Below are 15,726 nucleotides of genomic sequence, written 5' to 3' on the forward strand. Positions count from 1 at the left end.
GATCTCCTATTTTCTACTAAATTTCAAAAACTACAAGTCCTACGCAAAAATAACCTTGATTTTCATGATCTTCGTTCAATTTAGAATTGAAATCATGTATTTTAAATTAGATTTAGAATTTAGCCAAAAATGAAAAAGTGGGAAGGGTATAGCCTTCCCATTTTTGTCAAAATCTGCAAAAACGGACATCTCTTGGAATTCCATAAAAATTACACATTATACACAAAATTGAACGCTGATTTTGATTATAGTATTAGTTTTCTTGTTGGCTTAGTAATTTTTGAAATTTACGCGTTAAATTGGCGCATCAACTTTGATCTCCTATTTTCTACTAAATTTCAAAAACTACAAGTCCTACGCAAAAATAACCTTGATTTTCATGATCTTCGTTCAATTTAGAATTGAAATCATGTATTTTAAATTAGATTTAGAATTTAGCCAAAAATGAAAAAGTGGGAAGGGTATAGCCTTCCCATTTTTGTCAAAATCTGCAAAAACGGACATCTCTTGGAATTCCATAAAAATTACACATTATACACAAAATTGAACGCTGATTTTGATTATAGTATTAGTTTTCTTGTTGGCTTAGTAATTTTTGAAATTTACGCGTTAAATTGGCGCATCAACTTTGATCTCCTATTTTCTACTAAATTTCAAAAACTACAAGTCCTACGCAAAAATAACCTTGATTTTCATGATCTTCGTTCAATTTAGAATTGAAATCATGTATTTTAAATTAGATTTAGAATTTAGCCAAAAATGAAAAAGTGGGAAGGGTATAGCCTTCCCATTTTTGTCAAAATCTGCAAAAACGGACATCTCTTGGAATTCCATAAAAATTACACATTATACACAAAATTGAACGCTGATTTTGATTATAGTATTAGTTTTCTTGTTGGCTTAGTAATTTTTGAAATTTACGCGTTAAATTGGCGCATCAACTTTGATCTCCTATTTTCTACTAAATTTCAAAAACTACAAGTCCTACGCAAAAATAACCTTGATTTTCATGATCTTCGTTCAATTTAGAATTGAAATCATGTATTTTAAATTAGATTTAGAATTTAGCCAAAAATGAAAAAGTGGGAAGGGTATAGCCTTCCCATTTTTGTCAAAATCTGCAAAAACGGACATCTCTTGGAATTCCATAAAAATTACACATTATACACAAAATTGAACGCTGATTTTGATTATAGTATTAGTTTTCTTGTTGGCTTAGTAATTTTTGAAATTTACGCGTTAAATTGGCGCATCAACTTTGATCTCCTATTTTCTACTAAATTTCAAAAACTACAAGTCCTACGCAAAAATAACCTTGATTTTCATGATCTTCGTTCAATTTAGAATTGAAATCATGTATTTTAAATTAGATTTAGAATTTAGCCAAAAATGAAAAAGTGGGAAGGGTATAGCCTTCCCATTTTTGTCAAAATCTGCAAAAACGGACATCTCTTGGAATTCCATAAAAATTACACATTATACACAAAATTGAACGCTGATTTTGATTATAGTATTAGTTTTCTTGTTGGCTTAGTAATTTTTGAAATTTACGCGTTAAATTGGCGCATCAACTTTGATCTCCTATTTTCTACTAAATTTCAAAAACTACAAGTCCTACGCAAAAATAACCTTGATTTTCATGATCTTCGTTCAATTTAGAATTGAAATCATGTATTTTAAATTAGATTTAGAATTTAGCCAAAAATGAAAAAGTGGGAAGGGTATAGCCTTCCCATTTTTGTCAAAATCTGCAAAAACGGACATCTCTTGGAATTCCATAAAAATTACACATTATACACAAAATTGAACGCTGATTTTGATTATAGTATTAGTTTTCTTGTTGGCTTAGTAATTTTTGAAATTTACGCGTTAAATTGGCGCATCAACTTTGATCTCCTATTTTCTACTAAATTTCAAAAACTACAAGTCCTACGCAAAAATAACCTTGATTTTCATGATCTTCGTTCAATTTAGAATTGAAATCATGTATTTTAAATTAGATTTAGAATTTAGCCAAAAATGAAAAAGTGGGAAGGGTATAGCCTTCCCATTTTTGTCAAAATCTGCAAAAACGGACATCTCTTGGAATTCCATAAAAATTACACATTATACACAAAATTGAACGCTGATTTTGATTATAGTATTAGTTTTCTTGTTGGCTTAGTAATTTTTGAAATTTACGCGTTAAATTGGCGCATCAACTTTGATCTCCTATTTTCTACTAAATTTCAAAAACTACAAGTCCTACGCAAAAATAACCTTGATTTTCATGATCTTCGTTCAATTTAGAATTGAAATCATGTATTTTAAATTAGATTTAGAATTTAGCCAAAAATGAAAAAGTGGGAAGGGTATAGCCTTCCCATTTTTGTCAAAATCTGCAAAAACGGACATCTCTTGGAATTCCATAAAAATTACACATTATACACAAAATTGAACGCTGATTTTGATTATAGTATTAGTTTTCTTGTTGGCTTAGTAATTTTTGAAATTTACGCGTTAAATTGGCGCATCAACTTTGATCTCCTATTTTCTACTAAATTTCAAAAACTACAAGTCCTACGCAAAAATAACCTTGATTTTCATGATCTTCGTTCAATTTAGAATTGAAATCATGTATTTTAAATTAGATTTAGAATTTAGCCAAAAATGAAAAAGTGGGAAGGGTATAGCCTTCCCATTTTTGTCAAAATCTGCAAAAACGGACATCTCTTGGAATTCCATAAAAATTACACATTATACACAAAATTGAACGCTGATTTTGATTATAGTATTAGTTTTCTTGTTGGCTTAGTAATTTTTGAAATTTACGCGTTAAATTGGCGCATCAACTTTGATCTCCTATTTTCTACTAAATTTCAAAACTACAAGTCCTACGCAAAAATAACCTTGATTTTCATGATCTTCGTTCAATTTAGAATTGAAATCATGTATTTTAAATTAGATTTAGAATTTAGCCAAAAATGAAAAAGTGGGAAGGGTATAGCCTTCCCATTTTTGTCAAAATCTGCAAAAACGGACATCTCTTGGAATTCCATAAAAATTACACATTATACACAAAATTGAACGCTGATTTTGATTATAGTATTAGTTTTCTTGTTGGCTTAGTAATTTTTGAAATTTACGCGTTAAATTGGCGCATCAACTTTGATCTCCTATTTTCTACTAAATTTCAAAAACTACAAGTCCTACGCAAAAATAACCTTGATTTTCATGATCTTCGTTCAATTTAGAATTGAAATCATGTATTTTAAATTAGATTTAGAATTTAGCCAAAAATGAAAAAGTGGGAAGGGTATAGCCTTCCCATTTTTGTCAAAATCTGCAAAAACGGACATCTCTTGGAATTCCATAAAAATTACACATTATACACAAAATTGAACGCTGATTTTGATTATAGTATTAGTTTTCTTGTTGGCTTAGTAATTTTTGAAATTTACGCGTTAAATTGGCGCATCAACTTTGATCTCCTATTTTCTACTAAATTTCAAAAACTACAAGTCCTACGCAAAAATAACCTTGATTTTCATGATCTTCGTTCAATTTAGAATTGAAATCATGTATTTTAAATTAGATTTAGAATTTAGCCAAAAATGAAAAAGTGGGAAGGGTATAGCCTTCCCATTTTTGTCAAAATCTGCAAAAACGGACATCTCTTGGAATTCCATAAAAATTACACATTATACACAAAATTGAACGCTGATTTTGATTATAGTATTAGTTTTCTTGTTGGCTTAGTAATTTTTGAAATTTACGCGTTAAATTGGCGCATCAACTTTGATCTCCTATTTTCTACTAAATTTCAAAAACTACAAGTCCTACGCAAAAATAACCTTGATTTTCATGATCTTCGTTCAATTTAGAATTGAAATCATGTATTTTAAATTAGATTTAGAATTTAGCCAAAAATGAAAAAGTGGGAAGGGTATAGCCTTCCCATTTTTGTCAAAATCTGCAAAAACGGACATCTCTTGGAATTCCATAAAAATTACACATTATACACAAAATTGAACGCTGATTTTGATTATAGTATTAGTTTTCTTGTTGGCTTAGTAATTTTTGAAATTTACGCGTTAAATTGGCGCATCAACTTTGATCTCCTATTTTCTACTAAATTTCAAAAACTACAAGTCCTACGCAAAAATAACCTTGATTTTCATGATCTTCGTTCAATTTAGAATTGAAATCATGTATTTTAAATTAGATTTAGAATTTAGCCAAAAATGAAAAAGTGGGAAGGGTATAGCCTTCCCATTTTTGTCAAAATCTGCAAAAACGGACATCTCTTGGAATTCCATAAAAATTACACATTATACACAAAATTGAACGCTGATTTTGATTATAGTATTAGTTTTCTTGTTGGCTTAGTAATTTTTGAAATTTACGCGTTAAATTGGCGCATCAACTTTGATCTCCTATTTTCTACTAAATTTCAAAAACTACAAGTCCTACGCAAAAATAACCTTGATTTTCATGATCTTCGTTCAATTTAGAATTGAAATCATGTATTTTAAATTAGATTTAGAATTTAGCCAAAAATGAAAAAGTGGGAAGGGTATAGCCTTCCCATTTTTGTCAAAATCTGCAAAAACGGACATCTCTTGGAATTCCATAAAAATTACACATTATACACAAAATTGAACGCTGATTTTGATTATAGTATTAGTTTTCTTGTTGGCTTAGTAATTTTTGAAATTTACGCGTTAAATTGGCGCATCAACTTTGATCTCCTATTTTCTACTAAATTTCAAAAACTACAAGTCCTACGCAAAAATAACCTTGATTTTCATGATCTTCGTTCAATTTAGAATTGAAATCATGTATTTTAAATTAGATTTAGAATTTAGCCAAAAATGAAAAAGTGGGAAGGGTATAGCCTTCCCATTTTTGTCAAAATCTGCAAAAACGGACATCTCTTGGAATTCCATAAAAATTACACATTATACACAAAATTGAACGCTGATTTTGATTATAGTATTAGTTTTCTTGTTGGCTTAGTAATTTTTGAAATTTACGCGTTAAATTGGCGCATCAACTTTGATCTCCTATTTTCTACTAAATTTCAAAAACTACAAGTCCTACGCAAAAATAACCTTGATTTTCATGATCTTCGTTCAATTTAGAATTGAAATCATGTATTTTAAATTAGATTTAGAATTTAGCCAAAAATGAAAAAGTGGGAAGGGTATAGCCTTCCCATTTTTGTCAAAATCTGCAAAAACGGACATCTCTTGGAATTCCATAAAAATTACACATTATACACAAAATTGAACGCTGATTTTGATTATAGTATTAGTTTTCTTGTTGGCTTAGTAATTTTTGAAATTTACGCGTTAAATTGGCGCATCAACTTTGATCTCCTATTTTCTACTAAATTTCAAAAACTACAAGTCCTACGCAAAAATAACCTTGATTTTCATGATCTTCGTTCAATTTAGAATTGAAATCATGTATTTTAAATTAGATTTAGAATTTAGCCAAAAATGAAAAAGTGGGAAGGGTATAGCCTTCCCATTTTTGTCAAAATCTGCAAAAACGGACATCTCTTGGAATTCCATAAAAATTACACATTATACACAAAATTGAACGCTGATTTTGATTATAGTATTAGTTTTCTTGTTGGCTTAGTAATTTTTGAAATTTACGCGTTAAATTGGCGCATCAACTTTGATCTCCTATTTTCTACTAAATTTCAAAAACTACAAGTCCTACGCAAAAATAACCTTGATTTTCATGATCTTCGTTCAATTTAGAATTGAAATCATGTATTTTAAATTAGATTTAGAATTTAGCCAAAAATGAAAAAGTGGGAAGGGTATAGCCTTCCCATTTTTGTCAAAATCTGCAAAAACGGACATCTCTTGGAATTCCATAAAAATTACACATTATACACAAAATTGAACGCTGATTTTGATTATAGTATTAGTTTTCTTGTTGGCTTAGTAATTTTTGAAATTTACGCGTTAAATTGGCGCATCAACTTTGATCTCCTATTTTCTACTAAATTTCAAAAACTACAAGTCCTACGCAAAAATAACCTTGATTTTCATGATCTTCGTTCAATTTAGAATTGAAATCATGTATTTTAAATTAGATTTAGAATTTAGCCAAAAATGAAAAAGTGGGAAGGGTATAGCCTTCCCATTTTTGTCAAAATCTGCAAAAACGGACATCTCTTGGAATTCCATAAAAATTACACATTATACACAAAATTGAACGCTGATTTTGATTATAGTATTAGTTTTCTTGTTGGCTTAGTAATTTTTGAAATTTACGCGTTAAATTGGCGCATCAACTTTGATCTCCTATTTTCTACTAAATTTCAAAAACTACAAGTCCTACGCAAAAATAACCTTGATTTTCATGATCTTCGTTCAATTTAGAATTGAAATCATGTATTTTAAATTAGATTTAGAATTTAGCCAAAAATGAAAAAGTGGGAAGGGTATAGCCTTCCCATTTTTGTCAAAATCTGCAAAAACGGACATCTCTTGGAATTCCATAAAAATTACACATTATACACAAAATTGAACGCTGATTTTGATTATAGTATTAGTTTTCTTGTTGGCTTAGTAATTTTTGAAATTTACGCGTTAAATTGGCGCATCAACTTTGATCTCCTATTTTCTACTAAATTTCAAAAACTACAAGTCCTACGCAAAAATAACCTTGATTTTCATGATCTTCGTTCAATTTAGAATTGAAATCATGTATTTTAAATTAGATTTAGAATTTAGCCAAAAATGAAAAAGTGGGAAGGGTATAGCCTTCCCATTTTTGTCAAAATCTGCAAAAACGGACATCTCTTGGAATTCCATAAAAATTACACATTATACACAAAATTGAACGCTGATTTTGATTATAGTATTAGTTTTCTTGTTGGCTTAGTAATTTTTGAAATTTACGCGTTAAATTGGCGCATCAACTTTGATCTCCTATTTTCTACTAAATTTCAAAAACTACAAGTCCTACGCAAAAATAACCTTGATTTTCATGATCTTCGTTCAATTTAGAATTGAAATCATGTATTTTAAATTAGATTTAGAATTTAGCCAAAAATGAAAAAGTGGGAAGGGTATAGCCTTCCCATTTTTGTCAAAATCTGCAAAAACGGACATCTCTTGGAATTCCATAAAAATTACACATTATACACAAAATTGAACGCTGATTTTGATTATAGTATTAGTTTTCTTGTTGGCTTAGTAATTTTTGAAATTTACGCGTTAAATTGGCGCATCAACTTTGATCTCCTATTTTCTACTAAATTTCAAAAACTACAAGTCCTACGCAAAAATAACCTTGATTTTCATGATCTTCGTTCAATTTAGAATTGAAATCATGTATTTTAAATTAGATTTAGAATTTAGCCAAAAATGAAAAAGTGGGAAGGGTATAGCCTTCCCATTTTTGTCAAAATCTGCAAAAACGGACATCTCTTGGAATTCCATAAAAATTACACATTATACACAAAATTGAACGCTGATTTTGATTATAGTATTAGTTTTCTTGTTGGCTTAGTAATTTTTGAAATTTACGCGTTAAATTGGCGCATCAACTTTGATCTCCTATTTTCTACTAAATTTCAAAAACTACAAGTCCTACGCAAAAATAACCTTGATTTTCATGATCTTCGTTCAATTTAGAATTGAAATCATGTATTTTAAATTAGATTTAGAATTTAGCCAAAAATGAAAAAGTGGGAAGGGTATAGCCTTCCCATTTTTGTCAAAATCTGCAAAAACGGACATCTCTTGGAATTCCATAAAAATTACACATTATACACAAAATTGAACGCTGATTTTGATTATAGTATTAGTTTTCTTGTTGGCTTAGTAATTTTTGAAATTTACGCGTTAAATTGGCGCATCAACTTTGATCTCCTATTTTCTACTAAATTTCAAAAACTACAAGTCCTACGCAAAAATAACCTTGATTTTCATGATCTTCGTTCAATTTAGAATTGAAATCATGTATTTTAAATTAGATTTAGAATTTAGCCAAAAATGAAAAAGTGGGAAGGGTATAGCCTTCCCATTTTTGTCAAAATCTGCAAAAACGGACATCTCTTGGAATTCCATAAAAATTACACATTATACACAAAATTGAACGCTGATTTTGATTATAGTATTAGTTTTCTTGTTGGCTTAGTAATTTTTGAAATTTACGCGTTAAATTGGCGCATCAACTTTGATCTCCTATTTTCTACTAAATTTCAAAAACTACAAGTCCTACGCAAAAATAACCTTGATTTTCATGATCTTCGTTCAATTTAGAATTGAAATCATGTATTTTAAATTAGATTTAGAATTTAGCCAAAAATGAAAAAGTGGGAAGGGTATAGCCTTCCCATTTTTGTCAAAATCTGCAAAAACGGACATCTCTTGGAATTCCATAAAAATTACACATTATACACAAAATTGAACGCTGATTTTGATTATAGTATTAGTTTTCTTGTTGGCTTAGTAATTTTTGAAATTTACGCGTTAAATTGGCGCATCAACTTTGATCTCCTATTTTCTACTAAATTTCAAAAACTACAAGTCCTACGCAAAAATAACCTTGATTTTCATGATCTTCGTTCAATTTAGAATTGAAATCATGTATTTTAAATTAGATTTAGAATTTAGCCAAAAATGAAAAAGTGGGAAGGGTATAGCCTTCCCATTTTTGTCAAAATCTGCAAAAACGGACATCTCTTGGAATTCCATAAAAATTACACATTATACACAAAATTGAACGCTGATTTTGATTATAGTATTAGTTTTCTTGTTGGCTTAGTAATTTTTGAAATTTACGCGTTAAATTGGCGCATCAACTTTGATCTCCTATTTTCTACTAAATTTCAAAAACTACAAGTCCTACGCAAAAATAACCTTGATTTTCATGATCTTCGTTCAATTTAGAATTGAAATCATGTATTTTAAATTAGATTTAGAATTTAGCCAAAAATGAAAAAGTGGGAAGGGTATAGCCTTCCCATTTTTGTCAAAATCTGCAAAAACGGACATCTCTTGGAATTCCATAAAAATTACACATTATACACAAAATTGAACGCTGATTTTGATTATAGTATTAGTTTTCTTGTTGGCTTAGTAATTTTTGAAATTTACGCGTTAAATTGGCGCATCAACTTTGATCTCCTATTTTCTACTAAATTTCAAAAACTACAAGTCCTACGCAAAAATAACCTTGATTTTCATGATCTTCGTTCAATTTAGAATTGAAATCATGTATTTTAAATTAGATTTAGAATTTAGCCAAAAATGAAAAAGTGGGAAGGGTATAGCCTTCCCATTTTTGTCAAAATCTGCAAAAACGGACATCTCTTGGAATTCCATAAAAATTACACATTATACACAAAATTGAACGCTGATTTTGATTATAGTATTAGTTTTCTTGTTGGCTTAGTAATTTTTGAAATTTACGCGTTAAATTGGCGCATCAACTTTGATCTCCTATTTTCTACTAAATTTCAAAAACTACAAGTCCTACGCAAAAATAACCTTGATTTTCATGATCTTCGTTCAATTTAGAATTGAAATCATGTATTTTAAATTAGATTTAGAATTTAGCCAAAAATGAAAAAGTGGGAAGGGTATAGCCTTCCCATTTTTGTCAAAATCTGCAAAAACGGACATCTCTTGGAATTCCATAAAAATTACACATTATACACAAAATTGAACGCTGATTTTGATTATAGTATTAGTTTTCTTGTTGGCTTAGTAATTTTTGAAATTTACGCGTTAAATTGGCGCATCAACTTTGATCTCCTATTTTCTACTAAATTTCAAAAACTACAAGTCCTACGCAAAAATAACCTTGATTTTCATGATCTTCGTTCAATTTAGAATTGAAATCATGTATTTTAAATTAGATTTAGAATTTAGCCAAAAATGAAAAAGTGGGAAGGGTATAGCCTTCCCATTTTTGTCAAAATCTGCAAAAACGGACATCTCTTGGAATTCCATAAAAATTACACATTATACACAAAATTGAACGCTGATTTTGATTATAGTATTAGTTTTCTTGTTGGCTTAGTAATTTTTGAAATTTACGCGTTAAATTGGCGCATCAACTTTGATCTCCTATTTTCTACTAAATTTCAAAAACTACAAGTCCTACGCAAAAATAACCTTGATTTTCATGATCTTCGTTCAATTTAGAATTGAAATCATGTATTTTAAATTAGATTTAGAATTTAGCCAAAAATGAAAAAGTGGGAAGGGTATAGCCTTCCCATTTTTGTCAAAATCTGCAAAAACGGACATCTCTTGGAATTCCATAAAAATTACACATTATACACAAAATTGAACGCTGATTTTGATTATAGTATTAGTTTTCTTGTTGGCTTAGTAATTTTTGAAATTTACGCGTTAAATTGGCGCATCAACTTTGATCTCCTATTTTCTACTAAATTTCAAAAACTACAAGTCCTACGCAAAAATAACCTTGATTTTCATGATCTTCGTTCAATTTAGAATTGAAATCATGTATTTTAAATTAGATTTAGAATTTAGCCAAAAATGAAAAAGTGGGAAGGGTATAGCCTTCCCATTTTTGTCAAAATCTGCAAAAACGGACATCTCTTGGAATTCCATAAAAATTACGCATTATACACAAAATTGAACGCTGATTTTGATTATAGTATTAGTTTTCTTGTTGGCTTAGTAATTTTTGAAATTTACGCGTTAAATTGGCGCATCAACTTTGATCTCCTATTTTCTACTAAATTTCAAAAACTACAAGTCCTACGCAAAAATAACCTTGATTTTCATGATCTTCGTTCAATTTAGAATTGAAATCATGTATTTTAAATTAGATTTAGAATTTAGCCAAAAATGAAAAAGTGGGAAGGGTATAGCCTTCCCATTTTTGTCAAAATCTGCAAAAACGGACATCTCTTGGAATTCCATAAAAATTACGCATTATACACAAAATTGAACGCTGATTTTGATTATAGTATTAGTTTTCTTGTTGGCTTAGTAATTTTTGAAATTTACGCGTTAAATTGGCGCATCAACTTTGATCTCCTATTTTCTACTAAATTTCAAAAACTACAAGTCCTACGCAAAAATAACCTTGATTTTCATGATCTTCGTTCAATTTAGAATTGAAATCATGTATTTTAAATTAGATTTAGAATTTAGCCAAAAATGAAAAAGTGGGAAGGGTATAGCCTTCCCATTTTTGTCAAAATCTGCAAAAACGGACATCTCTTGGAATTCCATATAAAATTACGCATTATACACAAAATTGAACGCTGATTTTGATTATAGTATTAGTTTTCTTGTTGGCTTAGTAATTTTTGAAATTTACGCGTTAAATTGGCGCATCAACTTTGATCTCCTATTTTCTACTAAATTTCAAAAACTACAAGTCCTACGCAAAAATAACCTTGATTTTCATGATCTTCGTTCAATTTAGAATTGAAATCATGTATTTTAAATTAGATTTAGAATTTAGCCAAAAATGAAAAAGTGGGAAGGGTATAGCCTTCCCATTTTTGTCAAAATCTGCAAAAACGGACATCTCTTGGAATTCCATAAAAATTACGCATTATACACGAAAATTGAACGCTGATTTTGATTATAGTATTAGTTTTCTTGTTGGCTTAGTAATTTTTGAAATTTACGCGTTAAATTGGCGCATCAACTTTGATCTCCTATTTTCTACTAAATTTCAAAAACTACAAGTCCTACGCAAAAATAACCTTGATTTTCATGATCTTCGTTCAATTTAGAATTGAAATCATGTATTTTAAATTAGATTTAGAATTTAGCCAAAAATGAAAAAGTGGGAAGGGTATAGCCTTCCCATTTTTGTCAAAATCTGCAAAAACGGACATCTCTTGGAATTCCATAAAAATTACACATTATACACAAAATTGAACGCTGATTTTGATTATAGTATTAGTTTTCTTGTTGGCTTAGTAATTTTTGAAATTTACGCGTTAAATTGGCGCATCAACTTTGATCTCCTATTTTCTACTAAATTTCAAAAACTACAAGTCCTACGCAAAAATAACCTTGATTTTCATGATCTTCGTTCAATTTAGAATTGAAATCATGTATTTTAAATTAGATTTAGAATTTAGCCAAAAATGAAAAAGTGGGAAGGGTATAGCCTTCCCATTTTTGTCAAAATCTGCAAAAACGGACATCTCTTGGAATTCCATAAAAATTACACATTATACACAAAATTGAACGCTGATTTTGATTATAGTATTAGTTTTCTTGTTGGCTTAGTAATTTTTGAAATTTACGCGTTAAATTGGCGCATCAACTTTGATCTCCTATTTTCTACTAAATTTCAAAAACTACAAGTCCTACGCAAAAATAACCTTGATTTTCATGATCTTCGTTCAATTTAGAATTGAAATCATGTATTTTAAATTAGATTTAGAATTTAGCCAAAAATGAAAAAGTGGGAAGGGTATAGCCTTCCCATTTTTGTCAAAATCTGCAAAAACGGACATCTCTTGGAATTCCATAAAAATTACACATTATACACAAAATTGAACGCTGATTTTGATTATAGTATTAGTTTTCTTGTTGGCTTAGTAATTTTTGAAATTTACGCGTTAAATTGGCGCATCAACTTTGATCTCCTATTTTCTACTAAATTTCAAAAACTACAAGTCCTACGCAAAAATAACCTTGATTTTCATGATCTTCGTTCAATTTAGAATTGAAATCATGTATTTTAAATTAGATTTAGAATTTAGCCAAAAATGAAAAAGTGGGAAGGGTATAGCCTTCCCATTTTTGTCAAAATCTGCAAAAACGGACATCTCTTGGAATTCCATAAAAATTACACATTATACACAAAATTGAACGCTGATTTTGATTATAGTATTAGTTTTCTTGTTGGCTTAGTAATTTTTGAAATTTACGCGTTAAATTGGCGCATCAACTTTGATCTCCTATTTTCTACTAAATTTCAAAAACTACAAGTCCTACGCAAAAATAACCTTGATTTTCATGATCTTCGTTCAATTTAGAATTGAAATCATGTATTTTAAATTAGATTTAGAATTTAGCCAAAAATGAAAAAGTGGGAAGGGTATAGCCTTCCCATTTTTGTCAAAATCTGCAAAAACGGACATCTCTTGGAATTCCATAAAAATTACACATTATACACAAAATTGAACGCTGATTTTGATTATAGTATTAGTTTTCTTGTTGGCTTAGTAATTTTTGAAATTTACGCGTTAAATTGGCGCATCAACTTTGATCTCCTATTTTCTACTAAATTTCAAAAACTACAAGTCCTACGCAAAAATAACCTTGATTTTCATGATCTTCGTTCAATTTAGAATTGAAATCATGTATTTTAAATTAGATTTAGAATTTAGCCAAAAATGAAAAAGTGGGAAGGGTATAGCCTTCCCATTTTTGTCAAAATCTGCAAAAACGGACATCTCTTGGAATTCCATAAAAATTACACATTATACACAAAATTGAACGCTGATTTTGATTATAGTATTAGTTTTCTTGTTGGCTTAGTAATTTTTGAAATTTACGCGTTAAATTGGCGCATCAACTTTGATCTCCTATTTTCTACTAAATTTCAAAAACTACAAGTCCTACGCAAAAATAACCTTGATTTTCATGATCTTCGTTCAATTTAGAATTGAAATCATGTATTTTAAATTAGATTTAGAATTTAGCCAAAAATGAAAAAGTGGGAAGGGTATAGCCTTCCCATTTTTGTCAAAATCTGCAAAAACGGACATCTCTTGGAATTCCATAAAAATTACACATTATACACAAAATTGAACGCTGATTTTGATTATAGTATTAGTTTTCTTGTTGGCTTAGTAATTTTTGAAATTTACGCGTTAAATTGGCGCATCAACTTTGATCTCCTATTTTCTACTAAATTTCAAAAACTACAAGTCCTACGCAAAAATAACCTTGATTTTCATGATCTTCGTTCAATTTAGAATTGAAATCATGTATTTTAAATTAGATTTAGAATTTAGCCAAAAATGAAAAAGTGGGAAGGGTATAGCCTTCCCATTTTTGTCAAAATCTGCAAAAACGGACATCTCTTGGAATTCCATAAAAATTACACATTATACACAAAATTGAACGCTGATTTTGATTATAGTATTAGTTTTCTTGTTGGCTTAGTAATTTTTGAAATTTACGCGTTAAATTGGCGCATCAACTTTGATCTCCTATTTTCTACTAAATTTCAAAAACTACAAGTCCTACGCAAAAATAACCTTGATTTTCATGATCTTCGTTCAATTTAGAATTGAAATCATGTATTTTAAATTAGATTTAGAATTTAGCCAAAAATGAAAAAGTGGGAAGGGTATAGCCTTCCCATTTTTGTCAAAATCTGCAAAAACGGACATCTCTTGGAATTCCATAAAAATTACACATTATACACAAAATTGAACGCTGATTTTGATTATAGTATTAGTTTTCTTGTTGGCTTAGTAATTTTTGAAATTTACGCGTTAAATTGGCGCATCAACTTTGATCTCCTATTTTCTACTAAATTTCAAAAACTACAAGTCCTACGCAAAAATAACCTTGATTTTCATGATCTTCGTTCAATTTAGAATTGAAATCATGTATTTTAAATTAGATTTAGAATTTAGCCAAAAATGAAAAAGTGGGAAGGGTATAGCCTTCCCATTTTTGTCAAAATCTGCAAAAACGGACATCTCTTGGAATTCCATAAAAATTACACATTATACACAAAATTGAACGCTGATTTTGATTATAGTATTAGTTTTCTTGTTGGCTTAGTAATTTTTAAAATTTACGCGTTAAATTGGCGCATCAACTTTGATCTCCTATTTTCTACTAAATTTCAAAAACTACAAGTCCTACGCAAAAATAACCTTGATTTTCATGATCTTCGTTCAATTTAGAATTGAAATCATGTATTTTAAATTAGATTTAGAATTTAGCCAAAAATGAAAAAGTGGGAAGGGTATAGCCTTCCCATTTTTGTCAAAATCTGCAAAAACGGACATCTCTTGGAATTCCATAAAAATTACACATTATACACAAAATTGAACGCTGATTTTGATTATAGTATTAGTTTTCTTGTTGGCTTAGTAATTTTTAAAATTTACGCGTTAAATTGGCGCATCAACTTTGATCTCCTATTTTCTACTAAATTTCAAAAACTACAAGTCCTACGCAAAAATAACCTTGATTTTCATGATCTTCGTTCAATTTAGAATTGAAATCATGTATTTTAAATTAGATTTAGAATTTAGCCAAAAATGAAAAAGTGGGAAGGGTATAGCCTTCCCATTTTTGTCAAAATCTGCAAAAACGGACATCTCTTGGAATTCCATAAAAATTACACATTATACACAAAATTGAACGCTGATTTTGATTATAGTATTAGTTTTCTTGTTGGCTTAGTAATTTTTGAAATTTACGCGTTAAATTGGCGCATCAACTTTGATCTCCTATTTTCTACTAAATTTCAAAAACTACAAGTCCTACGCAAAAATAACCTTGATTTTCATGATCTTCGTTCAATTTAGAATTGAAATCATGTATTTTAAATTAGATTTAGAATTTAGCCAAAAATGAAAAAGTGGGAAGGGTATAGCCTTCCCATTTTTGTCAAAATCTGCAAAAACGGACATCTCTTGGAATTCCATAAAAATTACACATTATACACAAAATTGAACGCTGATTTTGATTATAGTATTAGTTTTCTTGTTGGCTTAGTAATTTTTGAAATTTA

This window comes from Daphnia magna, linkage group LG5 (assembly GCF_020631705.1).
Source record: "Daphnia magna isolate NIES linkage group LG5, ASM2063170v1.1, whole genome shotgun sequence".
NCBI classification, from domain to species: Eukaryota; Metazoa; Arthropoda; class Branchiopoda; order Diplostraca; family Daphniidae; genus Daphnia; species Daphnia magna.